Here is a 9,257-nt window from a genome sequence, read left to right as displayed (position 1 = left end):
TTCTGAAGAAGCCGCTCCCGAGCACCACAAGCGCGTTCTACAAGTGCTCGACCAGTTGTGATAGTGGAGCCCTGGAAAAAGTTAAAGATAGAATCTAAAATGTTAGGCTTTGTGTTTTCCCAGATCAACTGCACCTGCGCAAGCGGAATGATAAATTATATAATTGTTAGATGTGATGATTGTTTAGTAATTAAATGTAATTATTATATAACCATAAGTAGAATAGTGAGAAACTATGTCGGAAATTCAGAGAGGGGCTAAATTTATGTATACAATAGAACAATATAAGTTTAGTAATTAACATGAAAGTTATGTAACGATAGAGTATAAACCATGATCATTTCGGATGTATGGTCGGAGTCACATTTGGGTTGAATATACTCTGATTCCCAGAGCTCTTAATAAAAAGCACCGCATATAATCGCTCCGTGATTATGTGTTTCTGAACGCTAACAGTCGGAGAACGAGGGACACCAAACTTGTGCGAGACACCCCACAGCTGCAGCAACTGCCGCACCTTCTGCGATGCGCAGGCAGGACCATTGTTGGTTTTCGCAGCAGAAGGTGTTGTTATCACATTTCTAGAGTGGCTTGGGGGTGATTTGACAACAAAATTTGGGGATTTTGGGGTGGTTTGGGGTGGTTTGCTCACAAATCCCTGAGAGTCCCAGCTCTCAGGCTGCCACAGCTCTCGGCTGTCCCATCTTACATCACGTCGGGGTCACCACTTGTCACTATCAAATTTCTAGAGTCCCAGCTCTCAGGCTGCCACACCCCTCGGCTGTCATATCTTCTATCACGTCGGGGTCACCAATTGTTGTATTCATATGGTTGTTATCTTATTTCTAGAGTCCCAGCTCTCAGGCTGCCACAGCTCTCAGCTGTCCCATCTTACATCACGTCGGGGTCACCACTTGTCATTATCACATTTCTAGAGTCCCAGCTCTCAGGCTGCCACAGCTCTCAGCTGTCCTATCTTCTATCACGTCGGGGTCACCAATCGTTGTATTCGTATTGTTGTTTTCATATTTCTAGAGTCCCATACCTTCTCAGTGGTTTTCTCACAAGCATCTCTTCACAGCAGTGTTGTTCCTGCTTCTTGGTCAGTGCTCCTCCAAGGCTCTCCCTGACGGGCCGACCCACCCCCTTTTATCCCAGTTATCTTCATTGGCCACAGCTGCCGCCCAATTAAGGACATCACAGCTGCGGCCCATTTAGAACAACCAGGATCGGGGCAAGGCCACTTGTACAATACATAGATTTTACTAGGACTCCTACTGTAGAAGGTGTGCCCAGAACGGCAAAGGCCTGCCTCCAGTGGGCGAGGACATCATGGGCCTTCTCCCCCGTGTGAGCAGAAGCCCACATCGCAGAGGAGAACGTGTCCACAGTGACATGCACATACTCAAACCAGCCAAACTTGGCAACCTGGGTGACATCGGTCTGCCAAAGCTTCAAGGCCCTAAGGCCTCTGGGGTTTACCCCTGCTGGTAGAGGCGGAGCAAGTGTGTGGCAGTCATCACACGACTCAACAATGTCACGAGCCTCAGCTGGCGTCAGCTGAAACTGCTTCTGCCGGGTATGTGTGTTCTGGTGGAAAAACCCACGCGATGCCTCGGCCTGTGTGAGTGTATCAGGCTGAGGCGCTACCCACGCTGGGTTAGCCAACTTGTCAGCCCTCACGTTACCTTCCACTATAAAACCTGGCAAATCGGTGCGACTCCTCACATGCAGAACACAGAATGGATGAACCCGGGCCTGGATGGCACACCACAAGGTCTTCAGTAAATGAAACAAGGCAGGATCTTCAACTTCCTGAAGGGCGGCTGTGGTGAGCTGGGGGTCGGTCTCTTACTCCAGGCAACAACAAGAGGACACAGTCTCAAGTTGCACCAAGGGAGATAGAGGCTAGAATTAAGGAGGAAGGTTTTCACAGAAAGAGTGGTCAAATACTGGAATCATCCACCCAGGGAGGTGGTGGAGTCACCATCCCTCAATGTGTTTAAGGGAAGACAGGATGTGGCACTTGGTGCCATGATCTAGTTGAGGTATTAGAACATGGGTTGGACTTGATGACCTTAAAGGTCTCTTTCAACCTAGAAATTCTGTGATTCTGTGTGTGATTCTGTGATTGCTGACCTCCTTCAAAACCGAATGACCCAACTGCTGTGCGATATCAGCAACATAGGCGGAATCCGTGACCAAGTTGAAAGGTTCCTGGGAAAATTTCCCAAATGCCATGACAGCAGCCCTCAGTTTAACTGATTGGGCTGACCCATCCTCATGGCCTTCCAGAACCTGCCACCCAGATCCATCCCTCCAGGTAACAATGGCCTTTCCTGTTCTCCCTGAACCGTCAGTGAACACGGTGGGTCCTTGCACGGGTTCCTGGCTATTTTTGGGCTGCAAAGAGATTTGTGTGAATTTTGCCATTGCAGTAGCCTGTGGCAGGGCAGATGATAAGTGATCTGCCCTGAAAAGCTTTCCAGAGCACTCTGCAGGGACACACTGTTTGCAAAGCTCCAGTCAAAATCCCCCGTTGCACCGGGAGTATGATCTTTGCAGGATCCGCACCCATCAATTCCAAACACCGTTTCTGGCATTTGATTATCAAGCGAGCAATCAGCTCAAACAATGCAATTGCCGTCTTCTGTGGCTGATGGGGCAGGAAAACCCATTCCAAAACGTGCAAGGAATCAGACCATTTGTCACTCCATTGGCCAATGATGTCTGTGGGATGTGAATCTGGAGTGGTGATGAACACAGTGACATCAACGGAGGGATCAATGTGATAAACCTGACAAGCCAAAACAGCTTGTTGAACCACCTCCAATGCCTTACTCGCCTCAGGGGTCAGTGTGCGAGGCGACTTTAGATTGTTAGCATTCAAAAACACATAATCACAGAGCGATTATATGCAGTGCTTTTTACTAAAGAGCTCTGGGAATCGGGGTATTACCCAAATCTGATCCCGACCATACATCCGAGATGATCATGTTTTTATACTCTATCGTTATATAACTTTCATGTTAATAATGAAACTTATATTGTTCTATTGTATACATAGATTTCAGTAAGCTTGACCCCCCTCTGAATTTCCAACATAGTTTCTCATTATTCTTCTTATGGTTATATAATAATTATATTTAATCACTAAACAATCATCACATCTAACAATTATATAATTTATCATTCTACTTACGCAGGTGCAGTTGATCTGGGAAAAGTCAAAGCCCAACATTTTAGATTCTATCTTTAACTTTTCCCAGGGCCCCGCTATCAAGATCAGAGTCTCCTTTCAACAAATCATACAGAGGAGACAGCTGTGCGTCGCTTAGTCCCAAGTACGGACGTAACCAAGTGATGACACCTACCAATTTCTGAGCATCATTCAGTGTCTTCACAGAATGCACAAATTGCACCTCCTGGTGACGGATCATCCATTCCAGAGTTTTGACCCCCAAGTTCTTCCAAGGCGGTTGTTGTTGAACCTTTTCTGGAGCCACCTGCAGTCCATGAGCATGCAAAGCATCGGGCAACCGAGGCTGAATCCTCAGCAGCTCATCCTCAGAGGATACAGCCACCAAAATTTCATCCATATAATGATACAGACGCGCATCAGGAAACTGCTTGTGAACTCCAGACAAGGCAGGAGAATTCTGCATGCCCTGGGGCAACGCCCTCCGTTGATATCTCTGCGCAGGCTCAGCCTCGTTAATCGCTGGCACTGAGAAGGCAAACTTCAGTCTGTCATCAGGATGCAAAGGAATCATAAAGAAGCAATCCTTCAGATCCACAATGAGGACTGGCCAGTCTGCGGGAAGCATGGTAGGCAATGGCATGCCCGCCTGCAATGTTCCCATGCTTTCCATTCCGGCATTAACTGTTCGGAGGTCTCGCAACAACCTCCACTTCCCAGATTTCTTTTTGATGCAGAAGACAGGAGTGTTCCGGAGACTGGTAGAAGGCTCCAGATGACCTTGTGTGGGAATCCACAAGATTAAAGGATTTTGGGAAAGCTGCAAGATGCAGGCCTCAGAGAGAGCAGAACTGTGAGCAGAGCTATGCAGCAGCCATGAGATAGGTCAGCAAAAGAATTATTTAAACTGTAGAAAAGCAAGGGCAAATAGAACAATGGTCTGTGTATTAACACTTGTCTGAATAGCTCTCTAAGCTACAGAAAGTTTATCTAGCAAGATATTGGGAAGGTTAAAGCTTAATAATGGGGCTCTGTGCATTGTGTTTTAAGGCTTACAAGCAGGTATTGTATTCAAAATAAGAAAGTGTTGTTTTAACCAAAGGTACCTGTGCTTATGGGGATTGGATAGAACTACTGTCAATGTGCTCTTGCTTTGTGTGATTGGTCAAGAAATTTATAAAGTAAGTTGTAACATTAAGTTCCTGGTCTGCTGCCTGGAATGTGAGCTGCTGGCATCTTCCCATTGTCATAATCATGTAACGAGACTGATGCTGAAAATTAAAGCAGCTCGGGGCACGTTCTACAGCAGCTCTGTCTGGTTCATGGTTTGTACAAAGCCCCCCTGCCGGCTCCACCCTGGTCCAACTACTCCTGCACCAGGTTCCGAAGGGCGTCCAGTTTATCTTGAGGGAGGGGCCACTGCTTCTCCAGACAGGTTTGTCCACCAGCCACCGAATAAAAGGCGTAGGACACTCTGCGCCCTTCATCGCAGTGACCCCCATCAAAAATCCGTCCCGATGCGCTCCCTCCAGACAGACAGAACATCCCTCCCCCAGAGGTTGGCAGGAGTAGAAGTGATATCAGGCCTGACCCAGGCTGTCTGTCCCGCCGGGTTCGTGACCAGCATGGGCCACTGGCTCACGTAGCATTGCGCCTTCCCTCCCAGGCCCGCAACAGACGTCCCCACTGGATCCAGGGACTACTCTGGGAGCCAGGGGGAGAGGGAGAGAACCATGATGTCAGCATCGCTGTCGAGAAGCCCGTGGGGGTGGATTTCCGACAGTGTCACACCAGGAACGGACAGGGTACACAGCATCTCGGGACAGTCCTTGGTCAGGACAGCAGTCCAGCGAACTTGAGGTGAGCCCAGTGGATCCAAAGCCACCAGCTGCACGTGACCGGTCAACTGTCCTGTGAACAGAGGACTTAAAAGGCACAAGTTGAGCAAGTCGTGTCCCTTTGGGGATTGTGACGGGAGGGGGTGGGTGTGGAGACCATGGCACAAATCTGCCCTGTGAAATCTGCATCCATGAGCCCCAGGGGCACAACGATGCCCTGAAGGGTGGCACTAGACCTCCCCACAAGGACAGCACTCATGCCCCCACCCAAGGGACCAAAGGCATCCAGGGGAACCTTGTGTATTTTACAAGATTATGAGACAACTGTTGCTGCGGCACAGACATCCACACCTGCTGATCTGCGGGTGCTGGCTGCAAGCCGGCAAAGGAGACCTCCATCGGCTCCGGGGTCTGGAGGGAAGCTTGTGTCTGGGCACGTCCCTGCTGTGCGCTCCGCTTCACGTTTCCCGAGCCCGGTAATGCCTGGCCATTAACATGGACAGTCGCCTTACAAACGTTGGACATGTGATTCGGCCTACCACACCGACCACACAAGAACATGGGGAATCTGAACTTCTGTGCCTTCTTCCCCTGCTTCTTGCCAGCCGGCGCAGTCCCCTGCTGTGGCCACCTGCCCTGCAGTGCCACCCAGACCGGCTGCACAGCGAAATGTGTGGACACCGACAATGGGATAGTTGCGAATTCTAATAATAACTGAGGAAAATAAAGCATGGAAAAAGGCCTTTGAACCTATCTTTTGTTTGCAATTAATCCTAGTGGATTTAGGAGCATTGGAATTAAGGTGTTAAGGATGCTCCTTTTTGTTTGCATTTCATCCACATAAAGCTCTGCAATAATAACCTTCTGAAGTATAATTTTAGAATTTTATTTGTATCCTTGAGCCTATAGCTTTGGAATATATATATAAAGGAAATATGCTTATCTCATGCCTTTGTGAAGCAGAGAAAAACACCTTGAGAAAAGAAGATGAACATCACCTCAAGGGTTTATGGTTTCAACCAAAGAGAAGCTGGACATCACTGTTATGAGATTTATAGTCTCTGCAATTAAAAGGTGGACACACATCTGGGGAGCTGGACCCCACCAGATGGGATTTGTCTTTCTTCTTTCGGAAGCTGGACCGTCACCATCTGAGAATACTCATTTGAGATACATCCTGAGAAATTAAAATCACAATAGTGTATAGAATTGTGATGTAATAATTTGGAATAAAAATTGCTGATGAGTAAAAGATTGGAAATAGAAACTACTGAGAAAGCTGATAAGTACCCCTATAAATACCTGTAACCCTCAATTATCAGTGTGCAGTTGGAGGGAAAACTTCCCCCACTGTACCCGGCACTGTATTGCTCATACTTTACCATAATAAATAATAAATTTATTGCTGCTTGAATATTGGCCTAGTCAAGCTTCTTATTCATAGCAATGCTGAGCAACCACATCACAGACTTCTCTCTCCAGCTTATACAAAAGGGGTTCATGGGTGTTGTGAGTGACACCCCTGAGCACAGGGAAAGCCTGGGAACCCCCTGGCAAAGCCACCGCACCTGCTGTGTCCCGGTCCTTGGGCCCCACAGGGACAAGAGGAGATGATTGATGGGAGCCAGGTCAACACCACTCACCCCTGCACCCCCTGCAGCACCGGCAGTGTTGAAGGAAGGAGACCAGGACACCAGATGGCTCATCACAGGTCCAGTTTATTGAAGAAAGCATCAAATATTTATACAGCAAATAATAAGCTCATGAATATTCTGTAAGCCAAGCAATCTATTGGTTAAACTATACCATTAACTCATCCACATTCCTTTGGGCCTACGTTCTCTACTTCTCACACCTCGCTGTCCATTTCTTTATCATACTCCGCTAGGCCCAAGGACACGTTATCTTTGCAGGTGCAAGATTTGGAATTAACCACTGTCTTGTACTTTTCCATTCTTTAGCCTGCTGCTTTCTCAACAGACACCCTGCCTGCAAAAAGGCCTCTGCCCTAGTTAGGACATCTTTACCAAATCAATTCGGCTGTGTCCTCTCTCCTCAAGCCACTCTTTGACAAAACTCTCCACACGGCAGAGCCAGAGGAGCCCACTCTTCAACCCGGCAGATACCATGAACAGGCAGGCTCATTCATCTCGTTGGTCTTGGTTTTTGCTTCTCGCCAGAAACGCACGGGGTTCCTCAGACACACAGTCACCTGGCACGAGGCAAGTGTCCACAAATTCGACGAGGAAGCGCCACAGCCCTGGGAGCCCACCGGCCTCCCGCCGGCCATGTCGGCATTCGCGCTTAAGGTAAATACCTCTATTACAGTGCCCTGATGAGGTCTCCAGGGTGAGAGAAGGATGAGAATCTTGTTTGATGATCAGAAGGCTGGATTTATTGATATATGATATATAATACATTATAACTATACTAAAAAGAATAAGGAGAGAAGTTGCAGAGGCTGCTAAGCTAAGAATAGAATAGAAAAGAATCTAAAAACAAGAGAGTTCTCTGTCACTGTGTTCCAGAGAGCTTGCCCTGTGATTGGCCCTTAATTGTACACACGGAACATGAACCAATCACAGGTGCATCCTATTGCATTCCACAGCAGCTGATAATCATTGTTTACATTCTCTTTCTGGGGCCTCAGCTTCCCAGAAGATGCACAAGTCCCAAAGAAAGGATTTCTATTAAAAAATGTCTGCGACATACCTCAGCGCCCTGTTGTGCCGCAGCCCCGGCAGGGGAGCCTTGGTGGGCACAGGTGCCGGCACGGCTCGCAAACCCGGTGTGGGCTGGGACGATGTGACCGTGGTCACAGGGGCTTTCAGGATGAGAGAGAGACGAGAATGTTGACTCCATGATCAGAAGGCTTGATTTATTATTTTATTATATATATATATATACTACATTATAACTATACTAAAAAGAAATAGAAAGGAAAAGGTTTCTCAGAAGGCTAGGCTAAGAATACAATTGAAAAGAATGAATAACAAAGATCTGTGTCCCGGCAGAGAGCGAGAGCAGCTCTGCCGTGAGTGGTCAGTACATCCAAACACCCACAGGAGACCAATCAAGGATCCACCTGTTGCATTCCACAGCAGCAGATAACCATCGTTTACACTTTGGTGCTGAAACTTCTCAGCTTCAGCAGGAAAAATCCTAACGAAAGGATTTTAATGAAAAGATGTCTGTGACAGGATGAGACCAGCAAGGAGCCCCTGTCCCCAACACAGAGGAGGAGCGGGGTGCCCAGAGAGGTGCAGCCCGTGGAGCCGCATCACTGCAGAGTGGCACAAGGGAGCCTGGCACAGCCAAATCCACCCCAGGGGAGCCATCGCCATCCCCCAGTTGGATTTGTCCCCCAGCACACTGTCCCAGGGTGGGGAGAGAGCTCCACATCGCACAGAAACTCAAACACCCCCTTGCCCATGTCCGAGACAGAAGGGCTCCACTGGGAACTCCGAGGGATACAGGAGCCAGACCCCTGCCAAAGCTCCTCACACTTTTTCCACTGCACCAGCAGCGATCCCACGTCTGCGGTGCAATCATCAAAGAGGGCCTGCATGAGGCGGACCCCCACAAGAGACCACTCCTCCTTGGAGAATGGCTCTGCAGAGTCCGAAAAGAGCCCTTGCTCTCAGGCCCACAGAAACAATCTCTCAAAATCATCCCAGGAAACAGAAACCTGTTTCCACTCCAGGACCCCCCTCCAGAGATCCAAAACGAGGGAATCCTCCTTGAAACTCGCAGAGGTTGCCATCACCACCAGAACAGCAGGCAAAGCACCAAAGAGGGGGGACAACACAACCTCACCGGCAATCTGGACTCTGTGTCTCAGCCTACACTCCGGCAGTCACCAGATGTCACTAGAGGACACAGAAGAACAGAAGCGCACACCGCTGTTCTCAGGGTGAAGGAAAAGGGAAGTTTATTTTCTGACTCCAACATTTATAGTTTTCCAAGAGTGACAGCGGACTGGAAGGTGACAGTGACACCTCTCCAATGACTCTGGTCAATCCAACAGTCCGTCAACTCTCTCCTCCTCTATTAAGGAATGCAAAAGAATGAGTTATTTACAGAAAGTGTGTGAGAAAGTTCGCTACAAGAATGTCAACATCAGAAGGCTTAGAAAAACTTAAAAAACCAGGGTGACAGAGGGGTCAATTAAAACAGGGCAGGGGTCAATTAAATCAAGGGACGGTCTTTGGTGGTCACTG

The sequence above is a fragment of the Melospiza melodia genome, unplaced genomic scaffold, assembly GCF_035770615.1.
Source record: "Melospiza melodia melodia isolate bMelMel2 unplaced genomic scaffold, bMelMel2.pri scaffold_32, whole genome shotgun sequence".
Classification (NCBI taxonomy): domain Eukaryota; kingdom Metazoa; phylum Chordata; class Aves; order Passeriformes; family Passerellidae; genus Melospiza; species Melospiza melodia.
The sequence above is the reverse complement of the archived record's forward strand: the minus strand, read 5'-3'. Positions refer to the sequence as shown.